Source organism: Phascolarctos cinereus, unplaced genomic scaffold (genome assembly GCF_003287225.1).
Source record: "Phascolarctos cinereus isolate Bilbo 61053 unplaced genomic scaffold, phaCin_HiC Scaffold_2;HRSCAF=192, whole genome shotgun sequence".
NCBI lineage: Eukaryota > Metazoa > Chordata > Mammalia > Diprotodontia > Phascolarctidae > Phascolarctos > Phascolarctos cinereus.
Genome location: NW_027555625.1, coordinates 323,901,648 through 323,923,946, shown reverse-complemented (window position 1 = coordinate 323,923,946; position 22,299 = coordinate 323,901,648). Strand labels below are relative to the sequence as shown.

General features: G+C 41.0%; 1 protein-coding gene across 8 annotated transcripts in view; it reads left to right on the top strand.

The window, feature by feature from the left end:
* The window catches only part of PTPRT (protein tyrosine phosphatase receptor type T), a 1,323,147-nt gene that overhangs the window by 319,935 nt on the left and 980,913 nt on the right, over nt 1-22,299 (top strand). The gene's annotated exons all lie outside the window — the stretch shown is intronic.

Here is a 22,299-nt window from a genome sequence, read left to right as displayed (position 1 = left end):
TGCAGTGCTTCTTTGCAGAGGTGTAGGGTTCATGTATGTGGAATAGTGCATAGAACCAGATTTTTTTGATATATTGATCAATTTTACTGAAACTTTTCTTTTTTCTTTCTTTCTTTTGCTTAGAAGGGTGACTGTGGGAGAGGGAGGAGAGGAATACAGGGGAAATTTAGGCAAAGTGAAACCAAGATAACAGCAAAATATATTAAAAAAAAAGAAAATTGAATATTGTACTGTAATATACCCACTGTATATTATATTCCTCTGAAAGCTTTGAGTCAACAAGTGAAGACACATTTATTAGGTACCTGTTATGGGCCAAGCACTGTGCTAATCACTGAAGATACAAAGAAAAGCAGAAAACCAATCCCTGCTGTCAAAAAGCTCACACTCTAATGGGGGAAACAACATGTAAACAATTATGTACCAATAGGTTATGTACAGAATAAGTTGGAGGTGATATCATAGAGAGGACTTCGAAAGGCTTCCTGCAGAAGGTGAACTTTTAGCTGAGACTTGAGGGAAGCCAGGAGGCAGAAAACAAGGAGGGAGAGTTTTAGAAATCAAGGACAACCAGTAAAAATGCCTGGCTTCACAAAGTGGAATGTTGTATAAGGAGCAGCAAGGAAGCCAGAGTCACTGAGTTGCAGATTTCTTGGAGGGGGAAAGCCTCTTGGCCATGAAAAGTAGCATTGTCTGGCATTAAAAATGTATATTTATTAAGGAGTCATATTCAAAAAGTGTCTTCTTTTGTGGTATTTGCATGTTGCATCCTAGGTGACTGCTAGTGGTGCCTACCTCTCTTTCTACCTCTGCTGGGGCTACTTTCAAGCCAGTCTTGGAGGTTTAGCCTTCCTGTGGTGGGCCAGAAGGACTCGTTGAGGGTGTTGAAATAGCAGGAGAGTGGTGTGATCAAACTTATTCTCTAGGAAGGCTTTTTTATCTTCACAATGAAGAAAAGTGCTTAGGTATGGAATAAAATCTGGGTTTAACTCCTACTTCTTCCACTTTCTAAATACTTTTGCCCAAATCTCTTGACCTCTTCAGACCTCACTTTACTCATTTGTAAAAATAGATCACTGGATTACAGAATTCCTAAGGTACTTTTGTCTGTAAATACTTGGATTCTAAGGTGACTTTTTAACTTGTGCAAGAGAGTTGAAGAAGTAAGACTAGAGGTCAGGAGAATCCTGTATGAGTCCTTTTATTTGTACATATTAAAGGTATTTGTTGAGAAAGAAAACACTAGGCTAGAGGGAGGAAGCATATTCAGTCAGTCTTCATTCAGCAGAAGTCTATTATTATATGCAGAGCACTGTGCTTAGGCTGGGGGCCATATATTGTTTAGATAAGACTAGGTTCGTGCTCCTTGGAGCTCAAGGTCTTGACTTTTATCTTCTTACCTTTCCTTTATTTTTCATTCTTAATAAGAGAGTCAGGATTCAGAGTAGAAGCCAAAAAATGTTCCCCTGCAGGCATCCGCAAGAATCCTGGATTCTTTCTCTTTTTTCTGTTGCCACACACTGGGCTTCTGGGGGTGGGGAACTGCTCAGAGATGGCAGATGTTGGTTCAAATTTTTATCAGGTTTTTGATAATTAAAACTCCAAGATCTTCAGAAAGTCAAGTTACAACAAATTTCAGCAGCAGATGTTAAATTGAGGCGGAGTGGGGGGAGTGGACCTAGGGAAGAGAAGCCCTTATGAAATGAACTCATGTTAAGATCAAGCCAGTCGACTTCAGATGCTTCATCAGCTTGTGAGTGAACAAATTTCTTTGGCCAGCTCCCAGGTTGCTTCTTGGTGAAAAGAGCCTTCACTCCCCAGCTCCAGGTGTTTTATTTCCTTTGAGCTTCCAGGCCCCATCCCAGCATTTGGAGAACTGTTTCACCCCAGGTGGCTCCAGCCCTCTTCTGCCAGGAGCAAAGGAGTTGGAAATGTTAGGTATATTTCTGTAGTGCCTCGTCACTAAGGTGCCCTTTTCATACATTATATTATAGGATTCCAGGGAGTGAGTGTGGCATGGTACGTAGAAAGCTAGACCTGGAATCAGGAAAAGCTGAGTTTGAACCTTGCCTTAGGAAATTGCTGCTCGTGTGACCTGGGACTTAACCTATCTAGGCCTCAGTTTCCTTATTTGTAGGATGAGAGGGTTTGACTTGATGACTTCTGAGGTCTCTTCTGACCTAAATCTCTGATGTTATAATCCCGTGAAATAGGCAGTACAATATGATCCTACAATCTTACGATTCTTGTACTGCCCCAGTCATCTGATATTTTGGTTCTAGCTTCCAAGCATTCCTGAGGACTGACAGGATGGAGCATGCACATGATTGATGTGCTGCCAGATAAAGGTAGATAGAGCAAAGTTAGCTGTCTTCAGATGGCCCAAAAGAATCACATCAGTTCTTTCCTTGTCCCGCTGTACCTCTTGATTCTGAGACTTAGGGATGCCAATGTTGGCAGATGTTTGCTCCCCAGAGACAGGGATTTGTGTTAGGTTGTATGGACCCACCTTGGAGGGGAGTATTAGTATTTTTTTTTTTTACTAAAATAGGATTTCTAGGCAAAGGACCACGTGGGTAGGTAATGTAGCTTAAACTCACTTGGGCCCAAATGGTATTTGTTGAGGTTAGAGCTGGTGTAGGTGTGAAAGAATTCATTTAGACCTTCTCTATAGCCATTGGTGATGAGTTCAGGGCAGACCCCAAGGAGGTTGAGGTGCTACCTGAAATGATGAGGAGCATTCGGGTCCTAGTGTTCTGAAAGACTTCACTGGGACAGTCTCCAAGTTAAAGAAAGGATTTATTGGGGTGATGCACCCAAGTGGGTCTGCTCCCTGTGAGGCAGAGCCCCAGTGGACTCTACTCCACATGGGAGGCGGAGCATAGGCCTCAGGCCCTGCTTCCCTAAGGGACTAGAGTGGCCCTTGCTTCTCATAGGAGGCAAACGTGGTTAGCCAGGTCAAAGGTATGGTTTAAATTTTATGGAATAGGAAGAAGGGGATAAGAGAACGGGAGGAACAAACATGGCTTCGAAATGCCTGGGATATCAGGTAGTTCGGAGGTGATATGCAAAGAGAACAGAAAAGGAGAAGGGAAGAGTTGTTCTGGAACTGAGGGTGCTTTGTGAAAGCACACAGGTAAGTCCATGGCAGGTGCTTCAATGCGTAGTCTTCTTTGATCACTTTTCTGGCTGGTCACATCCTTCATCTTATCTCCTATTTCACATCCTGCTTGCTCCATCTGCCTCAAGCACTCTTTTCTTCCTCATCAGTATTTACCTTGCAAAGTGTTTACTCCATCAGAAGACCAGATATCAACCATATTCCTAGTATCAGGGTGATACGTGCAAGAGTTAAGAGATTTGTAATGAAAGAGTTCTGAACCGAGCGTCCAGGAGCTTGTTTTTAAAAACATCTTGGTAATCATATTTTAGCACAGTAGGTTCCCTTTGTAATCTTATGTACTTTGTTCTGTGCATTTAAAAACATTATTCTGACGATTCCAGGTTTCACCAGACTGACAAACGCATCCATGGCACCCCAAAAGGCTGAGAATCCTTGTTGTAATGGTTCCTAGCCTGAATCTACTCCTACACTTAGGGAGCATTAGGTCTTATCTCCATTTTGAAGACAAACCGAGGGTTAGAAGGGGAAAGTGAGTACTAAACTAAAGTCACACTGCAAGTTAATTGCTCAAGAGGTAGGACTACATCCAATATCTCTTGTCTCTCAGTTCAGGGCTCTTTCCAGTGCCCTAATTCTAAATGCTGATGTGCATTTTAAACAAATTTTTGTTGATAATTTCTATAAGTCATATTTTAGAGCCAAAAGGGACCTTCAAGATGATTAGTTTAAATGTCTCATTCTGTAAATCCTCCCAGGATGACATAGATTTGTGTTCTTCCTGATATAGTATTTTTGTTTGTTTAGCTATGCAAGTCCCATAAAAATATTAAGCAGGAAATGCCAATATGGTTCATTGATTTAAAAAAACAATATCTTACACATATTTAATATTTGCTATGTAGAAGTTCTCATCTCAATCACAGAAGCTCAGACTTAAAAGTGCATCTAGTCCAGCCGTTCTCTGGACAAGATTCCTTCTGCTAGCATACCTGACAAGGGGTCAGTCATCCATCCTTTGCTCCTAATGAGGGGGAACTCACTACCTTCTATGGCAAACTCTTCTACTGTTGGACAGCTCTCAAAGCTTGCCTCAAACTTCCCTGAACCTTCCACTCATTGCTTCTAGTACCATCATCTATAGCTGAGCTGAGCAAGCCTTGGTCCACATTTCAGTCCTGTGAATACCTGAAGCCAGCTATCATGACGTCTGTGAGCGCTGGTAAAGGAGCAGAGCCAGCAAATAGGTGAAGTCTGGCACAGTATCATGGATGAAGACCTGGAAAGTATTTTTTTTTGTTTTGTGGGTAGGAAGTTGGGGTTAAGTGACTTGCCCTGAGTCACAAAGCTAGTGAGTGTTATGTGTCTGAGGTTGGATTTGAACTCAGATCTTCCTGAATCCAGGGGCCGGTGCTCTATCCACTGCACCACCTATTTGCCCCCTGGAAAGGATTTTAAAGGTCATCCAGATCAAGTCCCTACTTGGAGAAGATGAAACCAAGGCTCAGAGAGGAGGAGTGGCTTGAATAAGATTATGCAGATGACACAGTAGATACCTGAGTCAGCATTTGAACCCAGGTCACCTGACTACAATTCAAGTGCTTTCTCTCCTGTACCATGCTGACTCCTTCTTCGTCTAGATTAGTAAGAGTTAGCCTATGGAGAATGTGAAGAGTACAGGCAGTGTTGGGCAGCAGCAAGAGCACTCCTGGTTTTGGAGTTTGGAGACCTGAGTTTAAATGTTGGCAGCTAGGTGGTGCAGTGGATAGAGCCCAGGGTCTGGAGTCAGGTAAAGTCTGAGTTTGAATCCAGCTCAGACACTTATTAGTGACCCTGGGCAAGTCACTTCACCCTGCTTGCCTCAGTTTCCTCATCTGTAAAATGAGCTGGAGAAGGAAATGGTAAACCACTCCAATGTCTTTGCCAAGAAAACCCCAAATGGGGTCCTAAAGAGTCAGACATGACTGAACAACAGGAAAGATTGACAGTAAGGTAAAATGAAAGGGCATATGTTTTTGTTCTCCCAATATCCCCCTTTTCTATCTTCAGGACTAAAGCCCATTCAAGGTGACTGGGCTGACGTGTTTAGGATTTCTTCTTGAATGTGCCTGGAACCTGATGTTTTGCAAATTCTTCCACACACAAAGGTCCCTCTTTCACGAACTGTGTAATTGTTAGGATATAGGACCAGCTTATATTCCCTGGATTCCTCTAAAGCTCAGTGCAAATGTTTCCTTTTTTTATGAAACCTTTCCCCACCTTTTCTTACTGCTATTGCTTTCCCTCCTTATCCTCCTACAAATTATCTTGCATTTATTTCTATATATTTTGCATATACTTGTTTATGCCCATGCTGTCTCCCGCATTTGAAGAATGTCAGCTCCTTGAGGACAGGTTCTTTTTCCTTCCTGTCTCTGTCTCCCGGGTGCCTAGGGGCCAGTCCTTGACATGTGCTTGTTGATCGATCAAAGCTATTGATCATCTTGGACTTTTATAATTCTAAATTTTTATTTTAATATACTTTCTTGATGAGTTTTGTTTCTGTGTCACTGTCCTTTCTTCAAATACTTTCTTTGATCACTTCTTTGAATCTCCACCTTTGTAATAAAGAAAAACTGTTTAGCATAATCACCCAGTACCATGACTGAGTTTGAAGAATTACATAACATTCTGTCTCTGTAGACCCTTATACTGTAGTCTCCTGTAGTCCTCCTCCCTAGCAGATGAGCTGTAGTTTTCATTATCTGTTCTCTGGGACCCTTATTATTTTTTTAATTTACTCAGGGGATGGATTCCTCTTAGTTCATCTTAAACTTTTGAACAAACTTGGTGGAGGCCTGGAGAATGTGCCTGTGCAATATGGCAGCTAAATGTTGTAGAAGGAGTACTCGTCTACGTATGTAAGCGATCCCATTCCATCTGATCTGCTCTAGCAGATTGTCCCCTCTATAATCCCCTCCCTCATGCTAATCTTCACTTTCTCCCTGTCTACTAATTGCTTCCCTACTGCCTACCAACACGTCCATCCTCAAAAAAAAAAATCTCACTAGATCTGTCTGTTCCTGATAGCTTTTATCCTTTATTTCTCCTCTCTTTTGTTGCTAAACTCCTTGAGAAGACCATCTGCCATGCTCCTTTTAACTCTCTGAAGTCTCATCACTCAACTGAAGCTGCTCTGTCTAAAGTCACCAGTGATTTCCTTAATTTTTTTTAAAGTTTACTTTGTTAAGTATTTCCCAATTACATTAAAATTTTTTTAACATTCATTTTTAAAAATTTTGAGTTCCAAATTCTTTCTCTCTCCTCTACCCTTCTCCTATCACTTGAGGCAAGTGATATGATAATTGATTATACGTGTGAAGTCATACAAAATATATTTCCATATTAGCCATGTTGCAAAAGAAACACACACACAGACACACACACACACAAAACCAAGAAAAATAAAGTGAAAGAAATATGTTTCAATCTATACTCAGAATTTATCAATTCTTTCTTTGGAGGTAGATGACATTTTCATCATGGATCCTTTGGAATTGTCTTGGACCAGTGGTCTCTTAATTGTCAAATCTAATAGCCTTTTCTCAATCCTCATTCTTCTTGACCTCTGTGTGGCCTTTAGCACTATCGATCACCCTCTTCTTCTTGATATGTTCTTCTCTTTAGATTTTTGGGGCACTTTTCTCTCCTGGTTCATCTCCTACCTGATCAGTTCTATTCAGTTTCATTGACTGAATCTTGATCCAGATCATGCCTGTTAACTACTGGTATCCCTTAAGGCTCTGTCCTGGGCCCTTTTCTCCTTCAGTACTGTTTCACTTTGTGATTGTCAGTGCTAATGAATTCAATTATCATCTCTATGAAATGATTTTCAGAACTCTTTATCCAGTCTTAACTTCTTTCATGAGCTCTAGTCAGTTTTGCATTACCAATTGTTTTTTGGACATTCAGTTGGATGTCCTGTAGGTACCTTGAACTCGACATATCCTGAATAGAAATTATTATTTCTTTCCTCCCTGAACCCCCAACCCCCTGCCAAGGGGACACCACCATATTCCTCATCACCCAGGCTCCCTTCTTAGGTGTCATCCTTGGCTACTTTGTCTCACCCCTCATATCTAATCAGTGGCCAGGCGCCTTTTTATCTTCACCACATTTCTTGTATCCTTCTCTCTTCTGACATTGCCACCACCCCGGTGTAGGCCCTCATCACCCCATGACTTGACTATTGCACTAGCCTTTTGGTTTGCCTGCCTCTAGTTTCTCCATACTCCAGTCGATTCTCCACTCAGCTGTCAAAGTGATATTTCTGTAATACAGGACTGACTGTGTCATTTCCCCCACTCTCTTCCCTACTCAATAAACTCCACTGGCTCCCTGGGACCTCCAAGATTTAACATAGACTCCTGTTTGGCTTTTATGACCTGCCCCCTTCCTACCTTTCCAGTCTTCTTACACTTCCCCGCTCTGTATGCTTTACAACCCAGCGACACTGGTCTCTTCGCTGTTCCTCCCACAAGATATTTCATTTCCTTACTCCATGACTTTGACTGGCTATCCTTTATACCTTGAATTCTTTCTAGACCTTACTTTACTTTCTTTACTTCCTGGCTTCCTTCAAGACTCAGCTAAGATTTTATCTTGGAGGCTGCATAGTAGTACAATGGATAGAGTGATGGATTTGGTGTCAGGAAGACCTGAGATTCAATCTGATCTACTAGTTATGTCACCCTAAGTAAGTCACTTAACTGCTGTCTGCCTCAGTTTTCTCATCTGTAAAATGGGGATAATTATAGCACCTACCTCCCAGGATTATAGTGAGGATGATGAGATAATATTTGTAAAGCATTTTGTACATCTTAAACTGCTATATAAATGCTACTTATTATTATTATTACTTTCTGCCAGAAGCCTTTTCTGATCCTCCTTAATGCTAGTACTTTGTTTCTGCGATTACCTCACATTTATCCTGTGTGTATCTTGTCTCTCTAGTCATAACAGACTGTAAGTTCCTTGAGGGCAAGAACTGTTTTTGTCTTCATATCTCTAGCACTTTTCTTAGTGCCTGGCATGTGGTAGGTGTTTAGTAAATGGTTTTAAACTTGACTTGGTAATAGAGTCAAAAAACTCAAGTTTGAATATCAGGCCTGATTCTTACTAGTTTTGTGACCTTGGGGAAGTTGCTTCATTTAAAAAAAAAATCTCAGTTTCTTCATTTTCAGAATGAGAGGTAGCATTGTGTAATGGATAGGGAGAATACTGGACTTGGAGTTGGTAAAGACCTAGGTTCTAATCCTGCCTCAGTCACTTATCCAGCCCTGTGATCCTGGGTAAGTCACTTAATTTCTCTAGGCCTTAATTTTATTATTTGTAAAATGAAGGGAACTGGACAGGATGGTCTATGTAAGGTCCTTTCTAATTCTAAATCTGTGAATGCAGGGTGACCTCTCTGCCCCAAGGAGGCAAGAGACTTGGATAACTCAACAGGCCTTCTTGAATAAGAGATAAGCTCCTATCTATCAGGTGTTTGTTTAGTGATTCCTAATGCGTAAATACACTATTATGGTATTAGATTAAAAGTGAAGTTTGCAAAGTATTATTGGATGAAAGGAGATGATAGGATTTTTTTTAATGATTAACTCTGTTCTCTATAAGTGCTTTCAGAGTGAGAGTTTTTTTTAGAAATAAAACACTAATTTTTCCAGAGGTCCTCAGGGGTGGGCAGAAGACAATGACAAATACCTTCAAATCTATTAATCTTGGTCCAATGAGCTTTTCTGGCATATGGGAGCATTCATCACCAAAATATAAGGCTATCTTCTATGCAAATGCCATATCCCTCTCAGATCTCATTAGTACTTTAATCTTGTGTTTCTCTTAGGACTTCCTAGCACATGCAGTCATTTAAAAAAGTGGAGGATAGAAGAGACAGGAATAAAAATGGAGTTAGTAGAAATTCTCTAACAGGTAAGGTGTTCCACAACAAATAGATGAATTATAGTGTCAGAATCCCAACATGACTCAGCTCAGTGTCCTGAAGATCTTAGAGCCTTCATGGAGTGAAGCCTGACGTGGTGGATGCTCACATGATTTAGAAGGTCTGGGCAATCTTCGAGATCTAGGAAGAAGACCTAAATTGTTAAATATCTGACAACATAGTAATCAAAAATTCAGCTCACATTTATCTAATAAACTTGTGGTTACAAACGGCTTTTTTTTTTAAGGCAATTGGGGTTAAGTGACTTGCCCAGGGTCACACAGCTAGTAAGTGTGAAGTGTTTGGTCTGAGATTGAATTTGAACTCAAATCCTCCTGACATCAGGGCGGGTGCTCTATCCACTGCTCCACCTAGCTGCCCCTACAAACTGCTTTTCTTACCTTATCTTATTTGATCCTACTGATCCTGTCTTTGATTCTTGCTAGCTGTGTGTTCCTAGGCAAGTCATCTAATCTTTCCGAGCCCCAATTTCCTCATTTGTAAAATGGGGATGAGGGCAGTCAGGTTGTGAAGTGGATCTAGTGCCTGGAGTCAGGAAGACCTGAATTCAAATTGAGCCTCAGACACTTACTAGTTGTGTGACCTTGGGCAAGTCACTTAATTCTGTTTGCCTCAATTTCCTCATTTGTAAAATGAGCTAGAGAAGGAAATGGCAAACCATTCCAGTATCTTTTCCAAGAAAACCCCAAATGGGGTCACCAAGAGTTTGGATAAGACTGAACAACAACAAGATGTGGAATGATGATACCAGCAGGAGTTAACTTGCAAAATTGTGAGGAAAGTGCTTTTTAGGCCTTAAAGTATAGAAATGTGAGTTGTCATTATTAACCACATAGGTCGAGTAATAGTCTCCCCATTATGCTATTGGGGAAACTGAGGCTATGCAAAAAATGTATCTCATCTAATATCGTATAGCTCAAAGCTGTGACTCTAGCTCCCTCTCCTGACCCACAGTCCAGTGCTTTTCCTTTCCATGGTGACCCCTGTAGTGAACACCTCAGTAGTGTAGCGAGGTTTTTGGGATCTTTTTTCTTTGGCTCTAGTGCTCGGGGAGGGGGTGAGCATGTAGGGAAAAAAAATCAGCCATTCGACAAGCCTTTAAATTCTAGGTATTTGAAGACAAAAAATGAAGAGGTCTCTCCCCTCAAGAAGCTGATATTCTATAAGGAAATGCCGTTTGTATATAAATATATTTATATATTATAAATAAAATATATGTTATACACACACACACACACACACACACACACACACACACACACACACACACTAAACAAAAGATTATTTAGCAAGGTGTTGAATAGCCAAAAGTCTTGACTGAGGGTCATCTTAGTGCTGGCCCCAGGATCAGGAAACCTGGGTCTGAATCCCAGCTCTGCCTTTTACTTTGAGAATTTACATTTTTCTGAACCTCTAATTTCCTCAAAACTTTTGAAGTGTTAGAAAATTGGAGGTATTAATAATAATAATAATGGGGTGCCCTGGGCAAGTCACTTAACCTCTATCTGCCTCACTTTTCTCATCTGTAAAGTGGGAATGATGATAGCAGCTACTGCATAGGGTTGCTATAAGGAAAGAATGCAATAATATATGCTCTATATGTCTTAGATATTATTATAATTACTTAGTAGTAGTAGTAGTAAAGGCTCGGTTCTATTGGTCGTCTGAAATGTGACTTTTAAAGTTTTCCTTCCCTTCCCTTTCTCTTTTCTTCCCTTTACAAACACTGGCTAAGTACACCCAGTGGCTAAGGAGGCGCAGTGGGTGCTGCTAACTTACTGTTTTCTAAGGGGAACTTTTATGGTGAATTCCAGGAAATCTAAATGAGGTTAATTTTTCCTTATAAAAAACATTACACAATTCTTCCCTTGTTGGGCTTTGGTTCACGTGAATCCCCGTTTTAGGCCTTTCTGTATGCTAATTTGGAGATAGGCAGCATCCCCTGGAGCTCTATAAGGAGCTTATCCAACCGGGCCTCACTGTGCTTGGCTTGTCATGTTGTCTTTTCCATATGTAAAAAGAAATGATTCATGGGGAGGTTATTTTCTGCCCAGAAAAACTGTGTGAGCGCATGTGGAGAAATCAGAGAGCTGGTGCCAGGGTTTGGAGTTGGTGTGAGGTTATCAAATTCTCTTTTGCCCAGAGTTGTGAATAGTTTTAAAACCATATGTTCTCATACTGCTTTTCCATCCCTGCTCCATTTCATTTGGGAATGGAGGCTGGTTATTAACTCTAACCACCTGAGAAGTGTAATATCCTTTGCAGCATACGGCTTCCAGAGGCTCCTGTGAAATGGGATTGATCCAGGGAATTGGGAATAGGAGTTAGAGCTGGCCCCCTCCTCCTTTAAGTCTTGAATATCAAAAGTTCCCACAGCCAGGCAGAAAGCTTTATTCGCACCAGGAGGTTAAGCAGCAAAAACCTACCTGGAGATGACCCAGTGCAGGAGGGTTTCTGTTGGTTGCCACATGTTATGAAGTGGTGGCTAATATTAATGTGCTGCTCGTGGTCTTTGTCAAGGATGCCACATTGAATGATAGTCTCTGACAGCTTTTACTAGTATCCTTTTTACCTGCATTACAGGGATATGGATCCTTGTGGGGTCTGCTCCTGGGTAAAAAAATTTCAGATAGTATGTATGCATTCTTTGCCCTCTGCCTGTTAACCCCATTCCTGTGCCCTGAAATTGTACCCTGGCACCGTGCCGCATAGTATCTATCGAAGGCATGACCATTAGGGGAAGAGATTAATTTCTGGTGGGTAAGCCATCTGGTATGAATGCCAACTCACTTCACACTTTATGTGTCTGGAATGTGACTGTTAGGGGAAGAATTAATTTCTACTTTTCTGAGCCATCTAGTGGGAATACCAACTCAACTGGTACTATACTATATGCATCTAGAATGTGACCATTAGGGGAACGATTAATGTCTATCTGGTGAGACAAACACCGCAGTGCTGATTGCTGTACTATATTCATGTGACTGTTAGAGGAAAGCTTGTTTTCTCCCTGGCTGGATCATCCAGTGGGAATACCAACCAATGCACTTAGTGCTTCCTTATGTTCATGTAGTAGAATGTGAACATCAGAGCAAGGTTTAGTTTCTCTCTGGCTAGGTATCAAGCGTGAATGCCCCAATGCTTTTGGTACAGTGTTATGGATCTAGAATGTAACCATTGGAACAAAGATTAGGGTCTACATATCTAGGTGATCCAGTGTGAATAGCAACCCCCTTGTTATTTCACTGTGTACATCTGGGACCTTAAAGAGAAGGGCTATTTTCAATCTGATTGGATCATCCACTGCAAATTCAAAAATCAATGGCTTTTCTGCCTCTGCCTTCCCTTACATACCCTTACTCTTCATCTGAACTGTGACCTCTGACCCTTTGACACCTCAGTCCTCTCTTAGGCCATTTCCCTTGTGCTTGCATTTTGACTTCTCATTTTGATTTCCTCATTTTGACTTTTTGATGAACCAATTCGACTCTACACTGTCTTCCTTTCTTGAATCCTGAGCCCCCTTGACATCCTTGGATCACTGCCACCATTTGTCACCTCTTTGTTTACACAGGTACTTATGAACCAAGGTGGAGAAAAGCACTCAACTGTTCTGACTGGGTTCACTACAAATTTATGTTATGTCACCTCAACTGGGCCCTTGCTGCTGCTATGAAATCTTACTATATCTCCCTTATCAACTCAGCATCCCACTCTATACAGCAGCTCTTTTAAACGTGTTCATCCCTCCTCAAAGCTCCCATGGTCTTTCCTTCCCTCTCTCCCAGCTGAGAACTTTGCCTTGATGCAAAGGCCAAAAACCACAAACTCCCTCTTCTCCCTCCTTCCTTATCTCCTATCATTCAGGAGCCTTTTGCCATTTTCTCCTCCTTTACCCCTGTTTCACATGATGAAATGACCTTATTCCTTATCCAGGCCAACCCATCTACTTATTCAAGTCAGGATGAAATGACTCCTCCAACAGATTGTCCCCTTTGTCATGCCCACACTTTCATTTATTTTCAGTCTCTCCCTCTCTACTAGCTGATTTCCTCCTGTCTACAAACATGTTCATGTCTCCCCCATCCTGAAAAACAAACCTTATTTGATCTTTCCGTCCCTGCTAACTATCATCCTATGTTTCTCCTGCCCTTCGTGTCTAAACTCCTTGAGAAGGTTAGCTACCATAGATACCTCTGCTTCCTTTCTTGTTCTTCTCTCCTTACAATCATTTCACCAAAACTGCTCTCCGAAGTTACTGATGATCTCTTAGTTGCCAAATCCAGTGGTGTTTTCTCCATCTTCCTTCTCCTTGACCTCTCTTCAGCTGTTGGCACTGTAGATCATACTCTCTTCTTTCTAGGTTTTTGGGATACCGCTGTCTCCTGGTTCTCCTCCTACCTCTCTGACAGCTCCTCCTCTGTCTCTTTTGCTGGATCCTCCTCCAGATCACACCCTCTAACTACAGATGTCTCTCAGAGGCTTTCTTCTCCCTCTATACTACTTCACTTCCTGATTTCAATCAGTTCCATTACTATGCTGATGATTCTTAAGTCTACATTTCCTGTTCCGGCCTCTCTGCTGACCTCTAATCTCACCCAGCTGCCTTTCAGACATCTCAAACTGGATGTCCAATAGACATCTGAAACTCAGTATGTCCAAAACAGAGCTCATCATCTTTCTTCCTAAATTCCTCCTCCCACTCCAACTTTCTTATTACTTGAATTACTTATTGCTTTTTAAATGATTTCTTATTTATCCTGTATATAACTTGCTTTGTATGTATTTGTATGTAAAGGGCAACACCATCCTCCCAGTCCCTCAGACTCACAACTTAGGAGATGTCCTGGATTCCTCACTATCTCTCCCCTCTCCCCTCGTATTTAAGCTATTGCCACGAGGCCTATTGATTTCACCTTTACAACCTCTCTCGAATATACCCCCTTCTCTTTCTTCTCTGACACTGCCTTTATTCTGGTGCAAGCCTGCATCACCTCAGTAACCTGCTGGTGGGTCAGCCTGCCTTATGTCTCTCCCCACTCCATTCCATCCTCCAGTCAGCCACTAGAGCGATTTTCCTAAAATGCAGTTCAGATCACGTCATCACCCCTACTCTGTAAACTCCTGTGGCTTCCTATTGTTTCCAATAGCAAATACAGAATGCTCTGCTTGACATTTAAAGCTCTTCACCACCTTCCTGTTTTTCCAGCCTTCTTATATCTTACTTTCAAATTCTTATGCTTTACTGCAGTGACACTGGTCTCCTGGCTGTTCCACAAACAAGATACTCCATATCTTGTCTCCAAGCATTTACTTAGACTATTCTCCATGCCTGGGATGTTCTCCCTCCTCCACTCTGGCTGTTGACCTCTTTGTCTTCCTTTTAAGTTCCGGCTAAAATCCCACCTTCTCCAGGAAATGTTCCTTAGCCTTAGTTCTAGTGCTTTCTCTTTTTAAATTATTTCCTATTTATCCTGTATATAACTTGCCTTGTATGTATTTGTTTGCATATTGCCTCCCCATTAGATTGTAAGTTCCTTGAGGTCAGGGACTGTCTTATGCTTTTTCATATCCCTAGAGCTTAGTACAGTGCCTGGCACATAACAGGTGCTTAATAAATGTCACTTGACTGATTGGTTGTTTCATGAATCTAGAATATGACTGTGAAGCGAAGGATTAGTTTCCGGTTGGTCGGACCATCCATTGTTAAGGCCATTATCCATTCTGTGTTTGGGTTCCTGATATCATGCTGTCCCAGAAAAGACTCACTCTTCTTCATGTTATCATTAGACAAATATCACTCAAATAATCAAGTAGAAAACAAGAGCTGGAGACTACTTTGGATACCGTTTAATATAACCTCCTTATTTTACATATAGGGAAATTGAGGCGGAAGGAGGTGAAGTGATGACTTTTCTAAGCCATTTCACTAAGGTTCAGACAGTGAACCAGGACTAGGCCTTAGGCCTCCTGGCTCTTGGTCCATTGTGCTTCCTACTAAATTATACTGATAAGGAGTATTTGTTAGTATGTGGGAGTCAGTAATCGTATAGAGCAAAGAACCCTAGATTTTGGCATCAAAGCATCTCAGTTTGAATCCTGGCTCTATCAATTACTTGGGAAAGTCACTTCTACTCTCTAGGCATCAGTTTACTTATCTGTAAAAATAAGAGGTTTTATTTTCCCTTGATGGCTTCTAAGCTTTTTTTGAGTTGTAAATCTGTTATCTTGTGATATGTGTGTGTCTGACCTTCTGTTGTCAGGGATACAAAGGTATAGACATCTTCATAGAATACCACTATTTCACTGAATTCCTTTCTGATTTTGTTCAGTCAGTATTGAGAGCTTTATAGCATTTTATTTTCATCCTTCGTAGGTACATATATTCTTCCTTGTAATCATTAATGCTCATGTCTTAGCCTTCCATGAACTCTCTAACAGTAGGGGCTTCTCCCTCTCTCTCTCTCTTTCTCTCTCTCAATCTCTCTCTCTCTCTCATATTTGTATTTTTTTCAATGCTTGGCACTATGCAGAACATGTAGAACACTAAAAAAATACTGTTTGAGTTGAATTTCAGATTGAGAAAATGGACTCTTTGAGGTTCTGGTTTAATTATTTTTGAGCTAATGTTTAAATAGCTTCGCCTTCCAAATCATTTCAAAGACTGTTAATGTGATGTCCTTCTGCCCTTTCCCCCACCCTAGACCATTAGTTGAGAGTCTAGGGTCCTCCTTGTTCCTGCAGAAGTCGGTATTCTTGGAATCCTGTGGGGGATGGTGGGGATGTGTGTGTGTACATTCTTACAAACAATACATGCAATGGGCCTCATTGGAGTTCTGGATCCTGAAAGCTGGTTCCCCAGCTCTGGTGTCATATTTTTCTTCCTGTTGGCAGGTAAAGAATTAGGACTGTGCAGACTGGATTTTGCATCCTGTTCTTGGCTTTATCTCAGCTAAGAAATCAGGCAGGAAAGGGAGCATGTGAAACATGGGAAGGAAGCTACAGTACACTTGGCACCAAATTCCCTCTGATAGCACATAACCCTCATCATGAGCAGAAGGAACACCAAAAGATGTCTGGCAGGTTTTTGGTCTCCTTTCTCAGGGCCTGGCTGTACAGTTAGCAACCCCAATCTACTTTGGATAGATGTCACCAGTATCATGCTTTCTTGTTTCTTTCCCCATCTTTCCTTTGCCTCCATTCACTCCCTTGTATCATCATCAGTGCCATTAACATTCTTGCTAGTGATGCCTCAGACCCAGCACCTTTGCAGTACTTTGACCCACAGTGACTTTGAGGATCTACAACACTCTCTCACATTATCCGTGATCCAGTATGGTTCCAACCTGTCATAGTAAAAATAGGAGGCACATGATGTACTAGAAAGAAGATTGGATTTGGAGACAAAGGGCCTGCCTCTAATTCAAATCTTGGCTCCTTGTTCCCTGAGTGACCTTTGGGAAGTTGCTTTGCTTATGTTCACCTCAGTTTTCTCATCTATAAAAATGAGAGATTTGGACTAGTGATCTCAACTGCCCCTTCCTGATCTAAACCCTATGATTAAAGCTGTTTTTCTGAGCTTTAGAAGGCAAAACTAGGATGAATGGTAGGAAGCTACAAAGAGGCAGATTTGATAGTAATGGAGTTGAAAGGATTTTAGGGAGAACCTGGTGCAATCCCAGACATAGGCAGAAAGTCCCTACCATAACATCCCTGATAAGTAGTTATTATATCTCTAATTGAAAACTTAACCATATGCAGATCAATGCCTTCCCACTTCTACCTTCATGCCCTACTTGCTTTTGGTTTGTGAGTTTTCACCATAACAAGCCTGAACCAGGCTTGTTATGAGCCTTCATTGCCAGGCCACAACGCACAGTACCCCCAGACCCCCACTCAACACTAGATCTAGGAACTAGATCAGATCAACCCCAGCATTCCTGGACAGGATTTGTTAGTCAACTGCTCTATAGTTCCTTTCACTAACCCTGACTTCCTAGTCTATATCATTCCTCCTTGCCAATATTCACATATATGTGGTCTCCCCCATTAGCATGTGAGCTCCTTGAGGGCAGGACTGTTCATTTTTTATTTGTATCCCCAATGATATATGAGATAGTGCATAGTCAACAGTTAATAAATGCCTCCCTCCTTTCCCTCCCTTCCTCTCTCCCTCCTTCCTTCCTTCTTCCTTCCTCCCTTCCTTAAAAAGATGAAGCAACAATGGCAAGTGACTCCCCATTACTGGATACATTCTAGCAGAGGCTGGATGAACACTTGGGTATGTTGTAGAGGGAATTAATTCATGCTTTCCAGATCTCCCCTTCCAGCCTCCCCCCATCCCTTCCTCCCCTCTTTGCCAGTTTTGTATTATGCAAATACTGCTGGGAAACCTGATCATTAAAAAGGCATGATCTCATTAGCACAGTGTTTAATCTGGTCTCCCAAACCCGAGATTTCCTGCTTAGTCTGAAGCTAACCAGGGAATAGGAGGAAATGTCTGTAAATATTTTTGTTGTTTTGAAAACACAAGCTCACTCAAATCCAGTTTAATGATTACTCACTTTAATTAATCACTCTTGATCTTAAGAGTTACCCCGGCTGGTGCTCTGTAGTGATTAGTGCCCTTATCTGAGATATAACATCTAATGTGTGCTTGTTTTCCCCAGAAACAGATGTGAAACAGGAAGTCTGGAGTGAAAAAATAGGTTCTCTTGTAGAGTCCCACTCATGGAATGTTAAAGCTGCAGGCAACCTCGTTTCATGGATGATGAAACTGAGGCCCCTCCAAGAGGAGCTGAGGACCACTCAGCTAGTTAGTATTAGAGTCAGGTCTTGAACTCTGGTCTCCAGATGCATGGTCCAGTTCTCTTTCCATGGCACTCTAAATTCTTCTAGTCTGAGAAAGGGTGAGATGAGCCAGGAACTCTGGTGGTGAGTCTGGCCAATGATATTAGCAATGAGCATTTCTGTGGTTTCAGTAGAAGAGTAAGATGGGGTAGGGAGGAAAAACAGGAAAAGAGAATGAGAGAATAGAAGAAGAAAGGAAGATAGAAAAGAAAAGTATCTGTATGGAATGATACAGTATCATCATGAAATAGACACCTTAGTACCATAGGCTTCTGCTCTTGTCCTATCTAACTTAATTGCTTTTTCTTCCATGGCTTTATGGTCCTTCTGTCTCATTTTGCCTTGTCTTCCTTGTCTCTAAGCATTTATGTCCCATCACTGTCTATGGTAATCCTTCCCTTTCTTCAGGTCCAGTTTAGCTCCCCCTGAAGCTTTCCTTGACACCCCTACCCTTCCACACTTAGCTGGGGACATCCTTCTAAACTCAGTATCTCAGGTAAATGAGCTGATCTCTCAGGTAATGAGCTGATCTTTCCTATGAAAGACATGGACATAGCCACTTGTTTTTGCTTCAAAGTAGCTGTTACAGAAACTCTGGAATCGGATGTAGGTTGGACCTATCTTTTGGGACCCAAAAAAACCCCCAAGCTCCTATCCTAAAGATAGGTCCAACGTGCATCTGATCTCAGAGTTTCTGTAGCAGTTTATCAGGGAAAGGTGTACCTCCTTTTAGGAGGGACCAGAAGATTAGTTTTCAAAAAGATGGGATTGGTGGGCAGTCTTTCATTAGAACTTGTAGTGTGGTGAAAAGAACACTGAGCTTGTAACCAGAGGACCAGAATTCAAATCCTGGCTCTGATGCTTCTTCTCTGGATGACCTCTGTTGAACTTAACCTTTCTTAGTCTGTGAGGGGGCTGGGCTAAATAACCTTGAAGGTCCTTCCAGATTTAAATCAATGGTCTATGAACTTAGAAAAGGACAGATGATCGAAGCCTGGGTGATGGAGGACCTGACAGAGTGGTTGTGGAGAGAATGGAGAAATGATGTTGAATGCTCTAAAGTGAGTAATTCTATGAGTCTGGAAGGAAGGGACATCGGCTGTATTATTTAGAACTTCAGTTTCCTTTCAAACCTAAACTTTTATTAAGAAAAGTTTGTCTTTGATTCCATGGCACATAGTAGGGTCTTAGATGTTTGTGAAATTGAATTGAAGTGAATCCCTCAGTGCCTGCCACTGAGTGACTGCTCCATTAGCTGACTCCCCAGCTCCGAAAATGATTCTCAAAGAGTCAAGGTGTGATTCTTTTCTTATTAATGCTTGAAGTCTCCAACGTATGCATTTTGAAACCTGAGGAGGACCATTTAGATGCACACATTATTATTCTCTTCATTATTATTTTAGTCCAGTGTTCGGTACTTGGCAGCTTTTCCGGGCATTGTGCCCAGATGGTTTAATTTTTTGTTTATTCCCCTATATGGACTCTCAAATTCTTTCCTTGAGATCTCAGGGCATTTTATCAATGATTATTATTGTTTCATGTTTGGTACTACTCTCTCAAAAAAATAAAACACTTACCCATAGGGAAATACCATTGTGGACATTTGGTGTGCAGATCTTTTGGTTAAAGGGAGATAAATCCATGCCATTTGTTGAAGTTCTTTACCCTGCCAAGGTTCAGTTGTTAAGGAGATGCATCCAGAAGACAGCGATGGATCAACTTCATTGTTGCTTAAATCTCTCCACCTCCTGCCTTGAACCTCATAAGAATTTCAGAGCTCGAAGGAGGTTTAGAGGTCCCTTACTTTTGTCTTGACATTGTTTCTCATCAGCAAACTGAGGCCCAGAGAAGGGAAGAGACTTGTCAGAAGTAGTAAGTAGTAGAGTTGGGATTTGAAGCCCTCATTGTACATTAAGAGCCCTTTGCATTAATAAAAGGTTTTGTTGTATAAAATTTGGATTCAGTCAAAAGCTGCACCTAAGGATTTAGAAGGCCATGTGTGGCCTCAAGGCTGTAGGTTCCCACCCCTGCACTAGATCTATACTGCCTGCTTGAACAGTAATCCTCATTGAACACAGATAGGTCTTTTGAGCTGAAGGGAAGGAAAAGTCATTTGTTGGGCATATTATATTGGGGATCTTTTTTGTGTATAAATTGGTCAAGACAGCATCTGAGATCCCTTCCAATTCTCACATTCTCTGATTCTGTGAAAATGTGAGAGCTCATACTTGGGGGCTTTGAGCCTCTTAAAAATGTTCATTTTGGTTTTAGACTTACTAACCCTCAATAAAAAAAATCATATATAGAAACAGAATTAAAAATTAAATCCTATAGGAACCCATAAACTCCAAGCTATTTACAGATAGGTTTTTTTTTAAAGAGCACAAATATGTATGCTGTAACCACGTAATAGCAATTACATCTCATTCACTTCTATGTCCCTTTACGATCTCTATCTTCTGTATATTTGGAAGATTTTATTTGCCTTTATTATGTTTTTACATAGTACAAGTATGTTATTATTCTCACTCTGGATTATTTTGTGTAAATCTTTGCATATTTCTTGTTATTTTTCATATTTGCCATTTCACACAGTGCAGTAATAGTACGTAGTATTGATATACCATAATTTCTTTGGCCATTACCCAATCTTTAGACAGATAGTTTGTTTTTAGTTTTTTGTTATTATGAATAAAGCCTATGAATGTTTCAATATAGATTTTTTTTTTGTTCCTTTCGGTAACATCCTCTGGCTACAATCCTAGAAATGGGAGCCATAGGCTGAAAAAGTGTGATGGAGAGAGCATTAGATTTAGAGTCAGAGGTCCTGGGTTCAAAGTCTTGCTCTGCTACTTACCTCTCATATGTGTGACCTTGGGCAGGTAACATCACCTTGCTAGGCTTCCATTTCCTCTTCTGTGCAATGAAGGCATTGGGCTACAGGGTCCCTTCTATTTCTGAGCCTATAATTTTGTGTTCATAAGATCATAGACTCTCAGGAGTGGAACAGACTTAAGAAGTTAATTAAGTCTAATGTGCATCTGAAAAATCCCTTCTTCAATATACCTGAATGTGGTCATTCAGCCTTTCTCTTTGGAGAGCTAAATCTTTTCTGAGGAGTCAGGGTTGCTGATGGAAGGTAGAGAGTGAGTCTAATAGCTGGAATCAGGCTTAAAATTTTTATAGTATTTGCTGTCTCTGTATTTGAACTCCAGGAACCTGCAGGCATTGAATTATCAACAGTAAGGTTTCTCTAAGTTTGTAAAAGTGTGTATGATCCTAAATAGGCACTGATTACTTACTGTGTATTCAACACGGAGCTGGGTACAGTAGAAAGACAAAATGAAAGTCTAAGGCAGGGTCTCTGCCCTTTAAAACCATTTCCATCTCATTGGATAGATGAAATTGTCTCTCATGGAACAATATACATTGGATAGTAGTTTTGTACATGTAGAGTTAAAAGAGACCTCAGAGCCCATGTTGTCCAAATCTTTATTTTACAGAGGAAGATGAGGCCTAGGGAGGTTATGTGACTTTTCCAAGGTCACACACATATGTGGGATGCTGACTTTGGGTACAATAGAAATAACTTACAGAAGGTCATATTGAAAGGGGACATGAGGTCGTCTGCTCCAAATACTGACTTTCCAGAGGATGAAATTGAAGCCTGGAGAGGTTACCTTGATAAAGATCACACAGAAAGGGAAGAACAGAGATTTGAACTCAAGTCTTCTTACTCCAAAACTAGAGCTCTTTTCACTATTCTACAAAGTGCTTTCCTCACAACAACTTTGTGAAACAGGTATTCCAATCATTATTATTATTGTTTTTGTTGTGCCATTTTACAGAAGAAGAAACAGAGGCTCAAACTCAGGTTTTACTCTAAGACCAGTGCTTTTCCCACCAAATTTTCCTGTCTGTCCTTCAGCGGTTGTTACTGAAGTTCCGTTGGTAAGGTTATTAATTCCTACAATCCTGGCCTTCAAAAAACTTACTGTCTAATGATGTTACTAATTCTACAACATGTCCCCATCTCTCCTTGGTCAGTTATAACTGGAGTTAGCAGCATGTAAGTAAATGAGGAATCCACTAGGGGCTCATTACTTTTCCAAGGGGAAAACTCAAAATAGGAGGAGAATTTATCTGGAAGATGATGTAGTTACTAAATTACAAATGTTTCTGATGTGTAGTGGACTTGTTGTAGAGTTGCTGGTTGTATTTCCAGGAGGCTAAATGAATGAATGCAAGTCTTAGATGTGAATACTTATCACCTAAAAGCCACTAAAGGAGATAGCAATTGAGGGGGTGAGACTGGTAGAAAAGCTTAGTA